The 22,678-nt window shown below is 44.6% G+C and overlaps 1 protein-coding gene and 1 long non-coding RNA gene across 4 annotated transcripts in view; one reads left to right on the top strand and one right to left on the bottom strand.

Annotated features, from left to right (window-relative positions):
* Window positions 1-18,343, top strand: part of LOC311589625 — a 57,692-nt gene extending 39,349 nt beyond the window's left edge. The window contains exons 2-3 of the long non-coding RNA XR_014776590.1: window positions 8,973-9,208; window positions 16,343-18,343. This is a non-coding gene — a long non-coding RNA (uncharacterized lncRNA). The remainder of the gene's footprint in view (window positions 1-8,972; window positions 9,209-16,342) is intronic.
* The window catches only part of RAB30 (RAB30, member RAS oncogene family), an 88,087-nt gene that overhangs the window by 24,199 nt on the left and 41,210 nt on the right, over window positions 1-22,678 (bottom strand). The window contains exon 2 of one of the 3 annotated variants that reach the window (XM_084768115.1): window positions 21,301-21,436. The exons of 1 other annotated variant lie outside the window; for it this stretch is intronic. The gene's annotated coding sequence lies outside the window, so the exon portion shown is untranslated. Of the gene's footprint in view, window positions 1-4,311; window positions 4,332-21,300; window positions 21,437-22,678 lie in introns of those variants that run through there. One more of the 3 variants, XM_084768116.1, reaches the window with a different exon arrangement.

Raw genomic sequence — 22,678 nt, 5'->3', positions numbered from 1 at the left:
CAGGCTGGAGGGCACCACACATGGGTCTCATTTTCCACCAACAGGTGGGAAGGGAAGTGAGGAAAGGTGGGGGGTTGGGGGGTTGGGGGGTGGGGGGGAGGGCTGCTTAGAGGGACCCTGGATACCTGGCAGAATTCCTCTGTTTCCTGGGAGGCAGGTGCTTGACAGGGGCTTGCAACACCCATAAATCCTGGCACCCTGCTTCCTGGGGAAGAGAAAACAGGGCCTCCTGCTCATTAATCCTCTCTAAGGCAGGAGCTTCTGTCTGTAAAACAGGTTTGCTGAACAGATCTGAAAGAGGTCTTTCCAGACCCAACTTGCTGTTTCTGGCATTTGTACAGACAGGTTCCCTCTGTCATCCTCCATGCACAAAAAGCAACACCACCACCCAATCTGGGGTGTGCCCCACAGTCCTAGGGTTCGAGTTCTCTGAAGTGAGGCCAGTGTCTACTTTTTTTCTCTGCAGAAGCCTTCCTGTGCCAGCCTGGTGGAGGGGAAGGGCTTCCTTCCCAACCTCTTCAGTCTCCTACCTCACCCTCACCCCGAATCCTCACCCCATCCCCCACCTCCACATCCTACCCCACCCCCACCCCCATCATCATATAACGCAGGCTGGTCATGCAGCCTTAGGTCAGAGCCATTTTTCAGAATGAGCCCCAGCATTCTCCCTGGTGTTCCCCCATCCCAGAGACCAGAGACCTACCAAACAGACACATCTCCTCGTTGCTGGAAGAGTGTCATGTTAAGCTGACCCTTCTCTCAGCTATTCAGAGTCCCTTTTCACTGGATGCAGGAGCAGACTTTAATCGCAGCACTCGGGAGGCAGAGGCAGGTGGATTGCTGTGAGTTCGAGGCCAGCCTGGTCTACAAAGCAAGTCCAGGATAACCAAGGCTACAGAGAAACCCTGTCTCGAAAAAGATGAAGAGGAGAAGGAGGAGCCGCCCCTATGCTCCAGGAGCCAAATGGATGAGGATAAAACACAGAAATTCCAACTCTGTCTCTCAAGATCAATTGTCTGCCTAGCACCTAGAATGCTTTACACACGGCTTCATTTCATTCGTAGAACAGTCCCCTGGGGAAGGGCTTCTTACACACCATCACTATCAATAAATCTTTATAGCTAAAATGGATAGAGAAAATATGATGCATGCACAATGCATGAGTTTAGTCAGCCATAAAAAAGAATAAAATGTATGACATTTGCAGGAAAATGAAGGGAACTGGAGATGATCAAGTTAAAAAAAAGAAAGAAAGAAAGAAACCCAGACTCAGACAAATACTGCATGCTTTCTCTCATGTGCAGAACCTGCATTACACATTTGTGCACATATATACACACGTGTGACATGAAAAGAAGGGGACTAGTGGAAGGGGACAGGAGAATATAAAAGAGGTGAATATGGTCAAATAAATGAAGTATTTCCATAAAATATCATTATGAAACCCATCACTTCATACAGCATCAGCATGCTAACATTTTTCTATCATTGTGTGTGAGAAAGAGAGAGAGACAGAAAAGTGGGGGAGAGATGAGAGCACAGGTCTCACGGGCGCAGGTGCATGGGCTATGCGGCATGTGTGCCGGTGAGAAGACAGCATTTGGGAAATGGTTCTTGCCTTCCATTGTTTTGAGATAGGGCTTCCCTCTGCTGTGTGCTACATAGTCTAGCTGTTTAGCTTAAGAGCTTCGGGGAATTTCCTATCTTCATCTCTCAGCTTGCCACGGGAGTACTAGATGTACAGATGCAAAGCACATCTGGCTCTTTACCTAGATTGCAGGGAACAGAGTCGGGTTGGCAGGCTTGCCAGGCTAGTGCTTTTACCCACTGAGCCATCTCCCTGGTACAGTAGGGGGAAAATAAGTTTTTACATGTATAAACTGGAGGAGAGGAACAGAGGAGAATAAGAGCGAGGTGTTCATGAAAACACTGTAATAAAACCTACTACTTTGTATGCCATTTTTTAAAACAAAATCAAAATAAAAGGTAGAAAGGACCCTTTCAAAAAAAAAGTTTTTACATGTGTAGAGCACTTTCTAGATTGCTAAGTGCTTTCTCGTGTATCCTAGCAAATGCCTATGGAACGCATAAGGTATAGATTCTCCCAAACACACACACACACACACACACACACACACACACACACACACACACACACACACATACACACACAGAGCTTGCCTGAAGCCATATGTTACCTGCAGACTTTCTGTCAAAAATGTATCTTGAACGCTACCTCTGCTCTTGTCCCTCCGATACCATTGTGGCTCAAGCCTTCAACAGCTTTCATGCAGCAGTCTACAACAGACTTCTAGCCTGGCTTCCTGTTACCTGCTACCAAGTACTTTTGCTCCAAGAGCCTTCTAACTCTCAGATAGATTGAGTTTAAATTCCTTAGATGACTTTAGTAAGACTCTTATTTGTGTGTGTGTGTGTGTGTGTGTGTGTGTGTGTGTGTGTGTGTGTGTTCGTTTGTTTTGAGACAGGGTTTCTCTGTGTAGCCTTAGCTGTCCTGGACCAGACTGGCCTCAGAATCACAGAGTTCTGCCTGCCTCTGCCTCCCTAAGTGCTGGGATTACAGGCATGTACTATCACACCCGGCTATAATAAGATTCTTTGGTTGGTTGGTTGGTTGGTTGGTTGGCTGGTTGGTTGGTTGGCTGGCTTTGTTTTTGAGACAAGGTTTCTCTGTGTAATAGCCTTGGATGTGCTAGGACTCTCTTTGTAGACCAGGCTGGCCTCAAACTCACAGCCATCTACTTGCTTCTGCCTCTCCAAGCACTGGGATTAAAGGCATGCACCACCACACCCAGCTTATAATAAGACTCTAAGTGGGGGCTGGAGAGATGGCTCAGAGGTTAAGAGCACTAGCTGCTTTTCCAGAGGTCCTGAGTTCAATTCCCAGCAATGACATGGTGGCTCACAACCATCTATAATGAGATCTGGTGCCCTCCTCTGGCATTCAGGTGTACATGCAGACACAACACTGTATACATAATAAATAAATCTTTTAAAACAAAAAAACAAAAAGGACTCTTAAAGCCTGACCCATGTGTACATCTTTCCAATCCCCTCAAGACTCAAGGCACCATGACACAGGTTTATCTCTTTTCTCCAAATGGCCACCGCCCTTGGGACATTTATCTTGGCATGTGTTCCTCCCCTCCTTGGCACAGCCTTCCACCTGCTGAACTATTCTTTATCCTCCCAGATGAAACTCCAAAGTGTGCACATGCAGTGTCTTCTTTCTCCGTATTTCCCTAGCCCTCTGTAAAGACAAAGCCTTGCCATCAGCACACATACTATCCATATGTCATTATCCATATGTCATTATCCATATGTCATTATCCATATGTCACTATCCATATGTCACTATCCATTTTCCTTAAACGCTGAGTTTCTCAAACTAGAACTCGGTGGACGTTACTAAAGACATAAGTTAGAGCCAGCAGTATCTCTCTAGCAGTTCTAGACCTCAAGATGCCCAGTTAATCAAGAAGCCCAGGAAAGACGCTGCAGGACACAGCTAAGGGTCTGTGTGAAAGACGTAGATGGGGTTTAAAAAAAATCACCAAGGGATGGAATCTGAAGAAAATCCTAAATAAAAAAAATAAATTCTCGGCATTTTATCCCAGGAACAGAATGTCTGGGGAACAAAGGCTGACGTCCAAACCTCTTTTAAGATAAACAGAAAAATAACTGACCACCGGCATTTCACTAGAGAAGACAGGGGTGACATCCAAACAGCAAACGAGGTGCAGAGAGCACAGCTTTCCCCCATATCCATCAAATGCCTCACAAGGGCCATCCCCTGACCCTGCACCTCTGCTTCTGGGAATGCTTCCAAGGAACAATTGCAAGCTATGCACAAGGATGAGAAGGTTCGTTCCAGTATCACTCAGACTAGGCCCTCAGATAGAGGGGAGAGTGAGAGTTCTATCCTGCATTACACAAGTTGATACACTTCCGGATAGCCCAATGATGCCACAGGTGTGATGCTTAATATTGACCCAGACCTAGAAGAAAGCCTTTGGGCGTGTCTGGAGTACTTAAGGTGGGAAGACCCACCTTAAATACTTAACCACATAAAAAGTAAAGCTGACTGTGAATCCTATGTGGCTGCTGTCTCACACTCCTGCTACCCATAACTTCCCCCCACATGGAGGACTGCACCCTCGAACCCTGAGCCAAAACAAAACCTTCCTTCTCATTTTGTTACTTCTGTCTGGTATTATACCACAGCAGCAAGACATGTAACTAACACATTATGAAATATATACTTGGGGAAAAACACATTTTTTAAATCTTTACCTCAGAGTGATGGTGTTAGGTAACAAAGTAGGCATTATCAAACTTGGAGGCCATTGAAGGTAGAATTCTCCTTCACTGCGGGCTTTGGACCCCACTTCCCACTTGCCTGATAACTCTAAAAAGGGAAATATCCCAACTTCCCCTGCTTAAGATTTAAATTATGATATAGAAATGTATAGGATTCAAGGCTTTCGTGAGACCCATTAAAGGAAGGCTGCTTAGTCCTGGTCAGAAGAACAGAACGTACATTCTACCTCTGGCCCTTGGTAGAAACATGACATCCTGATCTGCTCCAGAGATGAAAACATGGGCTGGAGAGATGGCGCAGCAGTTAAGAGCACTGTCTACTCTCCCAGGGGTCCTGAGTTCAATTCCCAACAACCACATGGTGGCTCACAACCATCAACACTGGGATCTAATGCCCTCTTCTGACCTGTGGGTGTACATACAGATAAAGTACTCATTAAATAAATAAATAAATAAATAAATAAATAAATAAATAAATATTGTCTCCTCCCTTAGAAGTTAATCCAGCTAGGCTTGTCGATAACCTGCCCAGGACAGCACTCCTCGGGAAAGCTGATTCACCTGAGGACAAACTAAGACGACAGGAGGGATAATTATCCCTCTTCCATGAGCCCCACCTGAGCCTGCCTGCTTTCTGAGTTCTGTCTCAGAGGCGTAACTTCTCCTTTTCATTCTTCCTGACTCTTTTGGATGCTGGCCAACGCCTTGTGCTTCCCCTGACACTCTGGGCTTCCTCCGCTCTTTTTCGGAAGCCCCCTTCTCCACTCCGTCAGGTAGGTGCTTACCAACCCCTGCTGCTAAACAAGTGGTGTTCTCAGACCCAGACTCCAAGTTTTCTCTTCCTCTTCTCCAGCTCCCTGCTCCTGGCAAGCTGCCAAGGTTCACAGCCTGCCTACCTTGTTGGCTTCTTCCTCTCAAACGCTAATGAAACTGTTCTTGAGCTTGTTTTCCAAGTGCGTTTCTAAACTGTTTTACTAACAATGTAAAGTATCCAGAAGGGAATCCTAATTTCCCTGGTAACAGTAAGTAAGATTAGGAAACTCATTTTCTTGGTTAAACGTGTGTGTGTGTGTGTGTGTGTGTGTGTGTGTGTGTGTGTGTGTTGTGTATACAGACATTTATATATGTATTTGTTTTCTTCAAAAGATTGGGAGGCAGAGGCAGGTGGATCGCTGTGAATTTGAGGCCAGCCTGGTCTACAAAGCGAGTCCGGGACAGCCAAGGCTACACAGAGAAACCCTGTCTCAAAAAAAAAAAAAAAAAAAGGAAAAGAAAACAAACAAAAATCATAACTCATTGAATAAACAGGACTTATTTAGAAAAGATGGACATTATTAAATTATCACGGAGCTCAGTAATGGTAAAAGAAACACAGGGGGGTACACAAGTACAGTGCTAGTGACCACTGACATTCAAATGGGTCTCGTCATCACAGTCGAGCCAAAGCAACAGCAGGCACACCTTTCATGTAGGAAGTCCGCTCCTGGGAACTCACAATAAGGAAAAACTAAACAAATGGAAAATGTTAAATGAACAACAAGAACAAAAATGCTCATTCCCTCTTAGCTAACAGAGTAAAGAGCTAGGAGCAACACAAATGTCCGAGGAGGGTTAGTGCCATAGAACACGCACCGTGTTAGGCGGGGAAGCCAGTAGAAATGCCAGTTATGAGAACTGTGAAGGAATATGAAGTAACGTGAGCAATAAAAATAAACGCACAGCCCTGCACTGTTGGGGTTACAATTATGTATGCGAACAAGGGAATTCCGAAAGCAAAATATGTGCTCTGTTAGAATGATGGGACTCCAGGCATGTTAGGTTTTAAAGCTCGTCTTCTTAGCACCAAACATGTGTGTTTCTAATGTTAAGAAACAGGAAAATAAATTGACAATAGGAGCACAATCACTGTCAGCCAATGACAGGTCCCTCCATCTCTTTTTCCTCTTTGGTGGCACAAACCTTTTTTAATTCCAGCACTTGGGAGGCAGAGGCAGGTGGATCTCTGTGAGTTTGAGGTCAGCCTGGTCTACAAAGTGAGTGCCAGGACAGCCAGGGCTACACAAAGAAACCCTGTCTTGAAAAACCAAAAAAACAAAACAAAACAAAACAAAAGAACCCCACAAAACTCAGCACATGCTGTTGTTGCAGAGGACCTGACTTGCCTTGGTTCCCAGCACCCGCATCAGGTGCCTGACAACTGCCTGCAACTCAACCTCCAAATGATCTGAAACCCATTTCTGGCCTGCAAGGGCACTGGCACACACACAGCATACACTCACAGACACACACACAGACAATAAATAAAAATAAAATAAATAATTAAAAAATATAAAAACAAAACAAAATAATGTCAGAAAAAAATTTAAGTTATTATACAAAATTATTTCAATGTTTTAAAAGCAGGGAATGTAACACAAGTCCTAAATGAAAATATCCTGGTGATTTTTTTGAAGGTCTATAACAAGACATCATATGTTTGTCTTTAAGCAAAAAACAGTAAGTATGCCATTGTGACAAAACAGATAACTTGACCAATGTTTCTAACACTGCAGATGATGTCACTATCCATAAGCCAAGGTGGAGGATGCACTGTCACTAAACCTGCAGCTGGAGAGCAGAAGGAATTTTATGAGACTCTGGAAGCAGGAAGATTCTCATAGTAAATGTTCAGATCACAAAAGGCTTGAAGGGAACAGATCCAATTAGTTGCTTGTCCAGAATATTTAACCTCCTGTACATGGCTCATGTCCTTACTCTGTTATTCCCCTGCTCTGACCTTCGCTGAGGCCAAACTGTTCTGCACGCAGGCTGCTTCTCCCTCCTGCCTCCCCCACCCTGCGCTGTGTGCAGTCCATGCTGTGCTCTGCAGCCTGCAGCCTGCACCACAGAGTACACATAGCCCCAACTTGCAACTGGCATCCTTGCCACTCAGAATTGTTCTACAGAGAAAAGCAAGAGGACACGCACACATGTGTGCTCAGACACAGACACACACACACACACATACATGCTGTGTAGCTTGTAATGCAAGAGGTCTGCCGACAAGAAATCAATGTGGCCTGAACAGTGACAGTACTCTGAGTGCAGTTGCCACAGAGGGGGTCCATTTCTGCAGAGCCTTTTGTGCTCCCGAACAATGCGGCCCACAACAGAAACCTACTATTCATCTACTGTATGCCTTTCTGCCCGAGACACGGCAGCCCTCTGTTCCTACGGAGGAAAGCTGTTTTTGTTGGACTGGCTGAAATATAGCACGTCACCAGCAGAGGAACCAACGTCCCTTACAGTCAAGGAGAAACAACCTTGGCATTTGTTGCCTGTGATGTTGCGTTTAGAAGTCAACCCTTGTTCCAGATGCAATGTGACTCCACCACACCCTGCTAATGAACTAATCCCATCCTGTCATTGCAACTCGCAAATCTCTCTTGGGGCTCCCTGCTGCCTTCACAAAGTCATCTGTAGGGGGAAATGCGGTGCCCTGAGTGAGAAAGGACAGTAAATTTAAACTGCTTGAGTCAGGAGCCCATCTCTGGCCTGAGTTGGGAAAATTTCCTGTCCTCGTGGTATCTATTATTTTCTTATGCCCCTCCCTCTCCCTCTGTGTGTGTGTGTATATCTGCATGTATGGCTGGGTGCACTTACCCCTGCATGCATGGGTGGATGTCAGAGGGCAAGTCCAGATCTCTTCCTCCACATTCCCCCCACTACTTTTCGAGACAAGGACCCTCACTAAACCTGAAGCTTGGTGTTTGTCTAGGCTAGCTGGCCAACAGGTCCCCAAGATGTACCTGTTTGCCCCCATCTCTACCGCAAGGCTGGAATTACAGGAGCATATCAGCATGCTCGGCTTTTCCAGCTGAAACCAAACTCGGGTCCTCGGGGGTTTTTTTTTGCACATGTACCTCCCCACCCTGGCACCTATGTTGCTTTATTTGCAAATTAGAATTGTACTGATACCTACCTGTGACTGTGCCTACCCAAGAGCATGGCGTTCAGAGACCACTCAGGAAATGTGTAGAACTGTGCTATAAGGATTTCTGCCAGTTTCCTAGCAGGGTACTGGACCCACTCCTGCACAGCTCTCTGATACTGTTTTTTTGTGGGTGTGTGTGTGTGTGTGTGTGTGTGTGTGTGTGTCTGTGTGTGTGTGTGTGTGTGTGTGTTTCAGTTTGAATGCCACTGCTGTGACTGGCGTCACAAGCTGTAGTAAGCTCCTGGAGGGTAAGCCAAGATTCATTCCACCACAAGCTTCATCACAGGGGCGGGCATCTTCTCTTTGCTGGCTGCTAAGAGGGCTCTCTGAAGTCCCTCCCCTAGTGAGTTAGCCCCTCCCTCCTCTGTGCCTCCTCTAAGTTCCACATCAATGTTTCTCACCCTGTGTGTGTGTGGGGGGGTGTGTGTGACCCCTTTGGGGATCAAATCAGATATCCTGTGCCAGATATTTACATTAAAATCAGTGACAGAGGCAAAGTTATAGTTATGAAGTAGCAATGAAACTAATCTCATGGTTGGGAGGAGGTCACCACAGCATGAGGAACTGTATTAAAGGGTCACAGTGTTTGGAAGGTTGAGAACCACTGCTCTTCAGGGACATTTTCTTCTACTTCCCAGTTTACCGCCTGCTTCTTCCACAGGGCCGTAGGACAGAGGCCCCTGTGAATTTCTGCTTGGATCTTCATATCCTCGTACTCCAAGAGACTCTAAGCAAATATGTATTCAGTAAATAGAAGAGAAACACTGCTCGGTCTTCACATAAGTCAGGGATGCTGCTAAGAGCAAGAAAACACTGGGATGAAGATGCGAAGCCTCCAAACACCTTGATCCGGAGAGAGTTAATTGGCAAAGATCATATCACCATAGAGAAGAGCACGTGAGTTTGCCAGGAGGGGGCCATGCCTTGTTATGTCTCTGTGCTAGGGGAGAGGGAACGAAATGACATGAAACCAGATGCTGCTGACCACTTAGTGAACAGGGCTTTTAAAACCTTCCTTGGGGAAAATAAAACAAACTAAAATAAAATAAGACAACAACACATCCTTTCTTCAAGGAAAAAAGTCTACAACAATAACACACACACACACACACACACACAAACACACTTTTCTTCAAGATAAAAAGATAATCCTAAGTAGGAAAATGCCTCACGTTGCCCAAAGTACAAGTTATTTAAAATACTCCAGACAACCCAGCCTGCATACATATGCAGGCAAGCACTCATAAATAAAATAGTTTTTTTTTCCAAAAAGGTGACATAAACTGATTAATGTTTAATTTATTATTATTATTTATTTGTATGTGTATGTGTTTAAGTGTAAGTCGGTGCACATGTGTGCAGTTGCCTACAGAGGACAGAAGAGGGCATCCGATTCCCTGGAGCTGGGGTTACAGGTGGCTGTGAGCCACACTCAGTGTAGGCGCTGGGAACTGAACTCCAGTTCTCTGCAAGAGCAGCCTGTGCTCTTAACTACTGAGCCATCTCTCCAGCCCCAGATTAACGCTTTAAAGAGATTCCTCGGTTCCCTACAAGAGAGGGCGTTGTGGTATATGTGCAAGAATAAACAAGAAGAAAGTTAGGCGGCTACTCAGCCTCGCTGAGAGACTGTGTGGTCTGGACGAGAGGAGGGGATAAAGCGGGGTTCTGAAGATAAGATTTGCTGGAAGCCTGGATGAAGATGGGGAAGAATGGAAAGGTTTCAAAAGCAAGGGCCAGATGTTCTGGCTTGAGAGTGTGGAATGGGTCAAGTGCAACTGCTTACTGAGGGGAACAGCAAGGCTGAGGCGGAGGCGAGTTTAAGAGTCTCAAGTTCCAGAAAGACACAGAGGCTGAAAGTCACTAGCAAAAGGTTGTTATTTATTGTTATTTGTTATTTAAAGGGACTGGATTAGGAGAGGATAACTGTAAAAGTGAGAAAGTAGAAAAGTGAGGTGATGGGTTCAGAAGAGGGTGGGGGTGGGGGTGGGGGCTCAAGATGCACACTCGGAGATCCTCAGAGAGGTGGAACAAGCCCCAGAAAAGTAGAGTTGCAAACGCCATGGTGATTGAGTCTTGTCAAAAGCTGCTGAGAGTGCTGGGGAGGTGGCTCAGTCAGTGAGATGCTTGCCATGGAACCTCAGGGTCTGAGTCTGATCCCAGCACTGGAGAAGCAGAGAGAGGCAGAGGCCAGACCAGAAGAGACTCACAAACTGAGGTAGAGGGGCTGGCGAGGTGGCCCAGCAATTAGGAGCACTTCTGCTCTTGCAGAGGACCTGCCTCGATTCCCAGCACCCGCATGGTGGCTCACAATTGACTATCCCACATGTGCTGCCCATAAAGCTGTACGGGCAAACACACGTACATATAAATAAATAAAAATAAGAAGAGGTGATTGAGGAAGATACTGGTGTTGACCTCGGGCCTCTACAGACATGCATGCATATCTAAACACACATGTGCACCCACAAACCGGGCACAAAATAAATCAGTACATACATGCATGCATGCATGCATACACACACACACACACACACACACACACACACACACACACACACACACATATATACCTAAAAGAAGTGACCTTAGATTGACATTAGGGTTACTGGGTAATAGAAACAAAGGCAGTTCTAGTGAAAGTATGGGGGATTATTAAAATGAGGAGAGAGTAAAGCTAAACCTATGGGCAACTTACAAGTTTGTAGCAAAAGACATAAAATGTTAGAGCTGCTGGTGGGCTGGGCTATCATATCAACAGGTTTTTAATTAAGAAGGGAATTTACTTTGAAAAATCAAAGAGAGAAAATTAGAAAAGTTCTTAGGAACTCCCAGGAGTTAACTTATTCCTGGTTGAGAAATACTGGAGTTTATTTGGTACTAAGAATTTTCTGCATCAGAGTAGATTTAATGAAGGAACATGGCTACAAATTGCAAAGGTCACATAGTAAAACTTGAAAATCCGTAATGTCCCCATAGTTAAGAAAACAAAACTAAGCTGGGCTTGGTAGCACATGCCTGTAATCCCAGCACTCTGGGAGACACAGACAGGTGGATCTCTGTGAGTTTGAGGCCAGCCTGGTCTACAAAGTGAGTACAGGACAGCCAAGGCTACACAGAGAAATCCAGTCTCAAAACAAAACAAAAAACTAAAGTGGCACACAGAGGTCTGTGCTGACCTCGAGCGCATCCTCTTGCAGCCACGCCATCCACTCTAATACACAGAGCGAATTCTTGGGAAAGATCCCAAGCCCAGGCTCTGTGGATAACCACAACAAAGCTGAAAGAATCTTCAGCAAGGCTGAGCCAAGCCAACGCAAACACACAGCCCTTTCTTGCATTTCTGTGAGCAAGCTGTGTTCTTCATTACAGACTTCTATGACTGAATTTGCTTTCAAATGGCATTGATATTTGCAATATGTCAGTGGTTGGACTAACTGTCCCACCCTCGGTAGTTGTTGCCTTTTTATGTTTATGGCTGAGAGCAGACAGAGACACAGAAAAAACACATTTCAATGCCAGTGGGAAAACTAAGGAATTAACTCTCCAGAGTTTAAGAAAGCATCAAAAAGACTTTTTAACGTCACTTTACATTCAACAAGACAAAAATGGAAATGAAAGCCCATGATAGTTTAGATTTTTTTCTTTGCTAACTATTTTAAACTGCAAGTGGCCGCATATTATAGGAACTAGCATTTCATAGGCAGCTCTTTTCATATCTGAACTGTTTGTCATGTGGCTTCACAAAGCCACTCTGCCTAGCCATATTGCTATCTAGCTTACCAATGCCTGGTCCTGGCTATTGCTACTTTTGGGGCAACGGAGAGTCATCTCCCCCAAAGAGTCCTCCTGGGCTCTCCTTCTCTGAAACTTTACAAAACCAGGTTATACAAAACCTTTAGCTCTTGATCTATCAAATCTTTTTATAATTTATTTGTTTTTATTTTATGTGCATTAGTGTTTTGCCTGCATGTATGTCTGTGTGAGGATGTCAGATCTTGGAGTTGCAGACAGTTGTGAACTGCCATGTGGGTGCTGGGAATTAAACCCAGGTCCTCTGGAAGAGCAGTCAGTGCTCTTAACTCCTGAGCCACCTCTCCAGCCCCTTATCAGATCTTTGTTTTAAGATTTTATTTTATTTATTATTAGTTTTCATTTTTCAGATTTATTTATTATCGTATTCTGCCTGCATGTACACCCGCAGGCCAAAAGAGGGCACCAGTTCTCATTATAGATGGTTGTGGTTGCTGGGAATTGAACTCAGGACCTTTAGAAGAGCAGCCAGTGCTCTTAACCTCTGAGCCATCTCTCCAGGTCCCCTTATCAAATCTGAAAACTATTATCTTGTTCAAGCATCAGAGTGGGAGGAAGAGTGCTTTAGGTACCTGGCACATAGCAAGTGTTCCATAAATATCAATTCCTTGGCTCTAATGACTTTTTGATACCAGCTTCTTCAAAAAGAAGTTCAGAAAGACCAAGCACATCACTCAACACATTTATATGCCCTTAACTAAGCAGATATTAGTTTGGTCTCAAGAATTACGGTTGCAGATGTGCCTTATATCAAACCAGGAAATGCTAGTGCCATGTAAATATAAAACAAACCTGCATTATAATTTTCCAAGAACTCTGATTAAAAGTCTGCTTCACTTACTTCCATAAGAAGACTGGGTGGGGGCACATGCCTTTAATCCCAGTACTTGCAAAGGAGAGGCAGGCAGAGCTCTGTAAACTCAAGGCCCATCTGGTCTACTTATAAGACTCTACCCCTGCCCAACACTCCCCAAAAGACAGGGCTTTCAATTTTCACTGATGTTTTTTGTTTCTGTTTTTGGTTTTGTTTTGCTTTGTTTGTTTTTCTTGTTTGGTTTTTTGAGACAGCATTTCTCTGGAATTCACTCTGTCCAGGCTGGCCTCGAACTCCGAGAACTGGCATTAAAGGCATGAGTACCACCATGCCCGGCAAGGTGGGGTTTTTTTTGGGGGGGGGTTGTTTGTTTGTTTTGTTTCGTTTCATTTTTTAACTTTCTGTATTTTTACATTTGTATAAGTATGCTTTATTTTATAATTTTAAAATAAGACAAGAAAGCTTACCAAATTCAGAGGTGGAATTTAGACTATTATAAAGATTTCTTCAACTAGCTACATAGACTTTTTTTTTATTAATATGTGAAAACATCCCCCAGCTAGGTTTGATTCATGTCTATAATCAAAACACTGGGGAGGCTGAGGCAAGATGACTGCTGGAATTTGACCCCAGTCTGGTATACAAGGCAAGTCTTAGGCTGACTGGGACTACACAAGGAGACTCAGTCTCAAATTTAAATTTTGAAATGTTCTTTCTTTCTCATCCCTCCCTCCTTCCCTTCCTATCTTCTCTTCAATTAAACCCAGAGCCTTATACATGCTAAGCAAGAACTTTACCCTGGTTCATACCACCAGCCCATGATATTTACAATTAAAAGTTGTGAGGCACTTGCCTCATGTGTGCATGGTCCTGAGTTCAACCTCCAGCATAGAAAAAAAAATACAAACAAACAAATAAATAAATGAAAAATATACTTTTGGTGAGTCTGATAGCAATCTGACTGGGAGTCACCGTTTTCCCCGATAGACCCACTCCTGGAGTCAGGCAAATACAAGTTGTTGTTGTTGTTGTTGTTGTTGTTGTTGTTTGGGGTTTTTTATTGGTTTTTGTTTTGTTTTGTGTTTGGGGGTGTTTGTTTGTTTGTTTTCGAGACAGGGTTTCTCTGTATAGCCTTGGCTGTCCTGGACTCACTTTGTAGACCAGGCTGGCCTCGAACACTCAGTGATCTGCCTGCCTCTGCCTCCCAAGTGCTGGGATTAAAGGCGTGCGCCACCATGAGGGGTTCCAAATACAAGTTTTGAAACAAATAACATAAGTGCTCCTATGTCAAATGTCTTTAACGAAATCACATGTCACCATCTCCGTAAAGCACTGTCCCCCAAAAGTCATTCCTAAACCTACATTTCACATGGGGTTTGTCGAAAGCAAAACCTCAGAGACAAGTTAGTTCTAAAAAAAAGAAAAGAAAAGAAAAAGGAAACGCCTAGTGGAGTGGTGCACGCCTTTCATTCCAGTACTCCAGAGGCAGAGGCAGGTGGATCTCTGTGAGTTGGAGCCTAGCCTGGTTTACAAAGCCATGGCTGTTACACATAGAAACCGTGTCTCGGGGAAAACAAACAAACAGTATACAAGCCTAAAGCCTTAAAATTGAATTTGACTCGTCTCTGTTCCCTAATTCCTAATACTAGCTGAATATTTACCAAACTGGTCCTCTCTTTCGATTGCTCTTGGCCTCGCCCCCATGCCAGGCTCAATTCTGCCTCACTGTGCTACTGTAGAGAGCTGCTGTGGGTCTTTCAGCCTCTGCTCTTACCCAGCTCCAACCCATTTTTCACAGCCTGGTATCAAAATGCTTGCTGGACAGCTCACTTTTCCTCTGAAAGAATCTTCTGATGGCTTTCCATTGTTTTCAAGGTCAAGTCCAGAACTTCCCCACCTGTTTACAATTCCCTCTCAACTTCCCCAGCCTTACTTCTACCTCACACTTCATGGCCCAGGGACCCCAAGGCATCATGGTAACTCTCACTCTTAGGCTTCCTCTTCAGCCTCTTCAGTCCCTGTACTCTGGTTCCAACTTGCTTAGTCACCACTCCTTCTCTCCCAGGAATTGCCACCTTCCGTGCCCCATGCATTACTTAGCATCTCCTAGCTGGTTCTCCCATAATACATAGTATATCGTCTGAATTACAGCCATTACACAATCGTTCATAATTATTTACTTAAAGGATTTCTAGGACTTTCTTTTTTTGTTTTTTGTGGTTTTTTTTGTTTTTGTTTTTGTTTTTTGAGACAGGTTTTTCTGTGTAGCCTTGGCTGTCTTGAAACTCACTCTGTAGACCAGGCTGGCCTTGAACTCACAGAGATTCACTTACCTTTGCCTCCTGAGTGCTGGGAAGGGCTTTCTACTATATAAAAGTTATGATAGGCTGGGCATGGTAGCACACATCTTTAATCCCAGGGGAAGGTGGATCCTGTGAGTTTGAGGCCAGCCTGGTCTACAAAGCAAGTCCAGGACAGCCAGGGCTACACACTGACAAACCCTGTCTCAAAAAACAAAAAATAGGATAGATAGATAGATAGATAGATAGATAGATAGATAGTATATAACCTAATAATTTTATGGTATTTCATACTCTATTTAATATTCTATGAAATGGTAAAACTATAATTTACTTGAAGATTGGGATTAAGTTGACATATTCAGTGATTACACAGGTCTGGAGCATGTTCAGTTTATATTCTTTTCAGGATCAGCTTCCTACACTGATCCTGCATCTCGGCTGGGAGTCTGCCTGCTGCCTATCTAAACGCCTGAGCAGTAAGGGTCTGGAGCTCCTGAGCTCCCCTGTGCTCTCCTGCGAGCACATTCCCACTGGTGTCCTCTGGTCTTCGGGGTGGCTCTCAAAAGCAGGCAGTGCAGTGGAAAGAAGGTGATATGACATGACTGAGCAACACCCGCTTTCCCAGAGGGTAGGAGACAAGGGGTAGAAAACAAAGGCAGTGCGATGCAAAGAGCTAACGGCTGGACATCTCTGGGGTCGCCAGGAAAGCCTTGGATGGAGTGACATCAGGCAGGCAGGTCACTGTGTGTTCCAGACCAGCCTAGTCTACAAAGCGAGTGTAGGACAGCCAAGGCTACACAGAGAAACCCTGTCTCGAAAAACCAAAAAGAAAAAAAAAAGATTGACTGGAGTAGCGGAGCTCCCCCCCACACACACACACACACCCCGAGGTAGAGATGCAAGGTAAGGCCAGTTGCCTGCCATTCTATTCCCCCCTCCAAGCAGTCTGAAGAACACCGTGTGACTGTTTAGCCCTGAACTCCAAGTTTGCTCCACTTCCACTAGTAGCTTTCAGACTGAGGGATATGTCTAACATTTGTGGGAACATACTTTAAGAGACAGCGTACTGTTTTCCTTTCATGGTTACGTTTTCACTTTGAACAGGCCTTCAACTCAGATAACAACCCTAACATCAGACTTTTCAAGAATGCATTGAGCAATTCCCAAAACTCTACTGATGTTTTTGTCCAAAGAGAAAAAGCAGAGGAGCATACTACATGTGTATCTGTCGACATGGAAGACACCCTGTCCTTCTCGAGAGGAATGTGGAGTGCAGACCCTAACCTATCAGGGGAGATCAGCACGTCCCTGATGTCAGACTTGAACACGGAGGGGATGGCACTTCATAACAAGCCCACAACACACATTTTGCTGTTTAATATTTATCTCATGGGAGGATGCCATTCAAAGATGAGAAGGAGCTTGGCACAGTGACACACATAGACAGGCAGAGCTCTGTGAGTCTGACGCCAACCTGATCTACAAAGCAGGTTCAGGGCAGCCAAGGCTACAGAGAGAGAGAAACCCTGTTGAAAAAACAAAAACAAACAAACAAACAAAAAGATGAGAAGGGCCCATTGTACACTTACTTGCCTGTCCCACAATGCTGAATTCTCCAGTCTTTGAGTTAAGAAACGTACTCAGGGAATAAGGCATTGTAATTACAATACAGAGAAGAATAAAACCTGCTCCACAGGCCAATGGGACAGACTGACAGGCAACCTAGCGGCAGTGCAGCAAGCAAAGCACAGACAGATAACTGGACAATTAGCAGCTGAGAAGAAAAGGCCAAGGAAGCAAGAAAGCAGGGACTCCTCGTTGTGCCTCAGAAGATCTTCCAGTGTCCTGAAAAGATCAGAAAGCCTCCCGGGCAAATAAATACAGTAAGTAAAACAGGGCCGGAGAGTTGACTAGTGTAAGTTAAGGCAAGATTGAAGAGGAAAAGTAAGGAGCCAACTTCCAGAGAAGCTGGCTCACAGAACAGTGTCTAATCTTGCATATTCTCAAAACTACATAAAAACGCAGTAAAACGTTCTTGTTTTCCCTCTAGTAACAAAGCCTTGCAAGTACAGACACAGATGAGAGAATTGAATGGTGTCAGATCCGGGAGAGGTTGGGAGGAAAGGAACAAGGGGTAATGACTGGAGAAATTGGAATCCTGAGGTGTTTGCAGTGAAAGTCAAGACTCAGCTGTCTAAACGCCAGCATCCTCTGAGAGGCCAGGCCATTCTCCTCTAGGCAGTAGCTAGGATGCCAAGATTAACAACACAGGGGAAAGCTGTTCAAGGACGCACATCTGCAGCTTCCTCCTCACTGACCAAACTCTGGAGGCCTAGTCACTGGGGAGCATCCATACGTACATCTAGCATTTGCTCCAAAGGACGCTGGGGAGGAAGAGTCAAGGCTCGAGAGGCAACGAAAGCATCCATAACTGGCCATGGGAGCACCTGAGCAAAGAGGATTCTGTACCTCTTCTCTACTTTTGACATCATCACGATTTCCCACAGTAGGAAGGCTACATGTCTCAGCCTGGAAGTATCTAGAGAGGTGGGGTACGAGGCCTATCGCTGCAGCTACCAAAGGTACAGTGGATAGGCCTTCCTTCTCCTCCTCTTGTCTACCCTCGTACTCCTCCTGACAATGTGCTCATTGGTGATGGAGAAGGAGGGTAGTGATGTGAAGGCAGCCAAGAGAAAACCTCAAGATGCTGACATCAGGGCTCCTCACAGTGAACCCACAGCAATCTCCCTACAGTTAGACCAGAGCTAGCAGCCTGCATCCTACATTTGGACTCTCTGGACCACATCTTTATATAGCTTTATTGAAATAGAATTCATGTACCATACAATTGATCTTTTAAAACATACGACTCAATATTTTAAAAGTATATTACAATCCATTTTAGAACACGTTCCTCTCCCCGAAAGAAGCCCTGTCCCTATTTGCAGTGACTTTGCATCAGCATACATCCTCCAGTTCTGGGCAGTTACTAATCTGCTTTTAGTTTCCATCAGATTTTCTAGTCTGGTCATTTCATAGAAATGAAGTCATATTCTATGTGGGCTTAACTGAGTGGCTTTTTTCACTTACTATAATGGCAAGACCTTGACGGCCTCCCTGCTCCCACCCACACACCCACACATCCACACACCCACCCACCACACACACATACACACACACACACATACTTATTCCTGAGCAACACAACCAAGGAGTCACATTCAGAGGGACTTATTAAGAAAAGTACCTTTTTAAAAAAAAAAAAGTTTGTACTACATGGAGAACGAGGAAGGACAGCACTAATATTCCTATTAAAATAATTAAATAAGCCAGGCAGTGGTGGTGCGTGCTTTTAATCCCAGCACTCGAGAGGCAAAGGCAGGCAGATCTGTGGGTGTTTGAGGCCAGCCTGGTCTACAAAGCGAGTTCCAAGAGATGGCTCAGGAGCTATGAGTGCTTGCCGATCTTACAGAGGATCTGGGTTTGGTTCCCAGCATGCAGACAGTGGTTCACAACCATCTCTAAGTTTAGTTCTGAGGGATCCAATGCCCTCTTCCAGCCTCTGGGGCAGCAGCCACACATAGGTGCACATACATGCATACAGGCAGGCAAAACACTAATACACATAAGAAATTTTAAAGTCTTGCATTCACAAAATAAACAGGACAGTTTAGGAGAAAATACTCTGAGAACAAAACGAGTTCTTAGAAACTGACAACACAATAGCAGGAAAATTTTAAACTCAATGAAAGGATTAAAGATAAACATGAGGAAATGTGTAAAGCAAAATCAAAAGGTAAAGATGTAGAAGACAGATGAGGGGAGTTATTTTTGGGTTGCTTTGGGGGTTTTTTTGTTTTGGTTTGTTTTGGTTTTTGAGACAGAGTTTCTCTGTGTAGCCTTGACTATCCTGGACTTGCTTTGTAGACCAGGCTGGCCTCGAACTCACAGTGACCCGCCTGCCTCTGCCTCCCGAGTGCTGGGATTAAAGGCGAGCACCACCACACCCTGCTTGACAAGGGAAGTTATGAACATTCTGGTTGACTGGTACAATGGGCCTATAGTTTAATAAAATAAACTCGCAAGAAGGGAAAAAGAGAAAAATGAAAGAAATATTGTAAAAATGTTATTCAACAAAATGTCAAAGAACTAAAGGATTCAGATGGCCATGTTGAAATGATTCAGCTCACCAACTGCTGTAAAGACTTTATGAAATTTCAGAAAACAGCCAACAAAGAACAGATTCCTTCCATAAGCTGTCACTCAGGGGGGAAGCAAATAGGTCTTATAGAACCCTCCTGACTTCGCTCTCCACAGCAGCAAGATGACAGTGGAGCAATACCTCTAAAAGGCGAAGAAAAAACGACTTCCAACACAGGCTGCAATATCTACGTGTGATGGCTTATCTTCACTGTCAAGGTGACTGGGTTTTGAATCACCATGGAAACACACCTCTGGGATGTCTATAAGGGTGTTTCCAGAAAGGCTTAACTGAAGATGGAAAGCCCACCTGAAATGTGGGCAACACCATCTAGCAAGCTGCGATTCCAGACGGAATGAAAAGAAAGCTTGCTGAACACCAGCATTTGTTTCCCTCTGCCATCTGACCGCTGACAGCGTGGCCAGCCAGCTGCCTGAGGCCCCGTTCCCCATGACTTCCATGTGTCCCCTCAGATGGTAAGCCACAATGGATCCTTCCTACCTTCAGTTACCTTCGCTGGGTATTCTATCACAGCAACGGGAGAAGAAACCAATGCACTAGGCAGAGCATAGCTCATGCCTGAGAGCAGGAAGGAACGCACTTTCGAGCACTCAGAATTAGAAGAACTCATATCCTATTCACTTTCCTAAAAGATGCTCCCGGATGATGTCATTCATAAAGTGATATACAAGACACAGGTTTCCAGGGCAGAAGGGCCCGGTATGACGACCACACACAGAGGCCAACCAGATGGGAAAGCATTCACGGTATTGGCATGTTGAAGACAGTCATTACCAACCACTCCACTGCCAGGAATCCTTTTTTTGTCATGGTTCTGTTTTATATGTATGATTATTAATTTTCAAATACAAAAGGAGACCCTTCCTATACTCGTTATCCAGATTCAACAACTGTCAAAATTTCGGCATACTAATTTATCTATCACCTTTTTTTTTGGGGGGGGGGGGTTTGGGTTTTTTGAGACAGGGTTTCTCTGTGTAGCCCTGACTGTTTGTAGACCAGGCTGGCCTCGAACTCACAAAAATCTGCCTGCCTCTGCCTCCCAGAGTGCTGCACCACCACACCCGGCTCATATAACATTAGCCTTCGCTTAAACATTCGGTTCCACTTCATAGCACTTCATCTTTTTTTGTTTTGTTTTGTTTTGTTTTGTTTTGAGGCGAGGTTTCTCTGTGTAGCCTTGGCTGTCGGGGACTCACTTTGTAGACCAGGCTGGCCTCGAACTCACAGCGATCCGCCTGCCTCTGCCTCCAGAGTGCTAGGATTAAAGGCGTGCGCCACCACGCCCAGCAGCACTTCATCTTTATGTATCTCAAAATCCATTTTTATATCACCCCTCCTTCAAAATACTATTATCACTCCTAAAAATACTAGTAACTCATATTTATCACCTAACAATCCTTGATAAAAATTTCCCCAAGATCTTTTTTTTAAGTGCCTTCTTGAAAAAAAGAGGTACATGTTATGAGCTCAACTGTGTCTCACCTTCTCCCCCAAAAAAAATTCATATTGAAGCACTAACCAACTCCCAACCCCTTAGAATGCAGCTATAATTGGTGTCAGAGCTTTTAAAGAAGTAATAAAGTTAAAGTGGCGTCAATCTGATTGGTATCTTTACAGAAGAGGAGATTAGGACAGAGAAACAGGGGTATTCCGGAAGGAGACTGCAAAGAAAAAGGCTTTGGAGAATGCCAGTGTACAAGTGTGTTCACATTGGTCTCCCTACTTTCAGAACTGAGGAAAGTTTTTGTTCAAGCCACCCAAGCTTGTGGTATTTTGCGACGGCTGTCCCAGCAAATGAATACATAGTCTATCCCAAATCAAAGCAAGATTCACATACTTATCTGGGCCTGGTATCACATGCCTTTAATCCCAGCACTCAGGGAAGCAGAAGCAAGTGGATCTCCATGAGTTCGAGGCCAGCCTAGTATACAAAGCAAGTCCAGGACCACCAGGGCTGTACAGAGAAACCCCATCTGGAAGGAAAATAAGATTCACAGACTTCTGTCACTTACACTTTCCTCCTTTAGATGGGATCTCGCTGTGCCACCACTGAATTCCTCGGCTCAAGCAATCTTTCTGCCTCAGCCTGCAAGCACCTGGAGCTATGAGTCCAGCTCCGGTTACAATTCTCAAGGCGTTGTTTCTTCTTATGTCATTAACTTGTTTCAGAAGCCAAGCTTGTTGTCCAACAGGATGTCCTACAACCTGAATTTATGTGTTTGCTTGCTTGGAGTACCATTTAACTTGCCATCTCCCCCTTGTTTCCAGGAGATCTAAGGCTTAGTGCTTGACTAGTTTTAGGGGTCAGGACAGTCCCTGAACACTTCTGCCTATTTTCCTTAAGCTGACAGCAAATGCCCCGGGAAACATGGCCCAGGTTGCTTTCTGCTCCTCGCCTGCTGAGTAGCTGGGTACCTCCTCCTTGGTGCCTGTTGTGGTTTAAGGATGACACTCACTTCTGCTTGCAGGAATTTTAACTCTGAACTACTTCCTACGAGCTGGAGGAAGGCCAAGGGGAGGCAAAAAGACAGAGCAGTCCACTCTGTGACCACAATGTCACCCTCGGATACCCAGTAGTGGGTACCCTTATGTCTCCCACACATACTCTCAATGCTGCCCTCTTACTTCTTCCTTGGAACCTTTTTCATGATCCCCAGAAAGATATAAGCCACAGTGACCCAGGGTTCCATCCATTAGCTTTGTGCTTGCTTCTTTCACACACACACACACACACACACACACACACACACGAGCACATATCTAACTAATGCATACATGGCTGGTTAAACCACAAAGAAAAGTAAGGGAAGAGTAAACACAAGAGTCAGGATAGTCACCGTTTCTGGGAGGAGAGGAACAAAAGCCGTTTCTAGGGAATCAACAATTTCAACTTAATTAACTGAATGATGGATACATCATCTTCAGTGTAATCTTAGAGCGGAAAGCACGCCTAAGTTTGTGTTATGTTTCAGGTTAATTTAGTTTTTCGGTGAGTGGTCCACCGCGGTTAGATCACGGGGTTTACAGATAAAGTTACAATGAGAAAGACTAGAGATGGAGTTTACGAGAAGGGCAGATGGGCACCTGAGGGATGCTCTTCTGGGAGTATCATCGGGAGATATTTATTCCCAAGATCATTTAAGGCAGCTTTCTCACAATCTACCCATCAGGAATGATTAAAGAAAAATCCTTTCCTTCTGCTAAGTTACCTAAAA

This window comes from Acomys minous, assembly GCF_964271855.1.
Source record: "Acomys minous genome assembly, chromosome: 2".
Taxonomy (NCBI): Eukaryota; Metazoa; Chordata; class Mammalia; order Rodentia; family Muridae; genus Acomys; species Acomys minous.
Note: the sequence above shows the minus strand (reverse complement) of the source record. Positions and strands in the feature narration are given on the sequence as shown.